This window comes from Buceros rhinoceros, unplaced genomic scaffold (assembly GCF_000710305.1).
Source record: "Buceros rhinoceros silvestris isolate BGI_N320 unplaced genomic scaffold, ASM71030v1 scaffold22933, whole genome shotgun sequence".
Lineage (NCBI taxonomy): Eukaryota > Metazoa > Chordata > Aves > Bucerotiformes > Bucerotidae > Buceros > Buceros rhinoceros.
The window spans coordinates 2,591-2,854 of record NW_010404513.1 but is presented as its reverse complement, the minus strand read 5'-3'; positions in this window follow the sequence as shown (position 1 = coordinate 2,854).

Below are 264 nucleotides of genomic sequence, written 5' to 3'. Positions count from 1 at the left end.
CAACACCAAAAGAGCTTGTGCCGCTGTCAACGGATGCCCAACTGCAGCCGAGGGGAAGAGTCTTCCCCCTCCAGCCCTAATTTGCTGCTTCCCTTGTGGTTAATTTGGTGTTTAAAACCAAAACTGGCCTGTTGTGGCTTTAACACCGAGAAAAGCTCCGGCCTACCTGCTCCACAGCTCCCACCGCGCTTTTCGTGGCTGCTAACATCCAAGCCATGGTGCCAACACAACCATCACGGCACCCGCCACCTTCCCCTTGCCCAG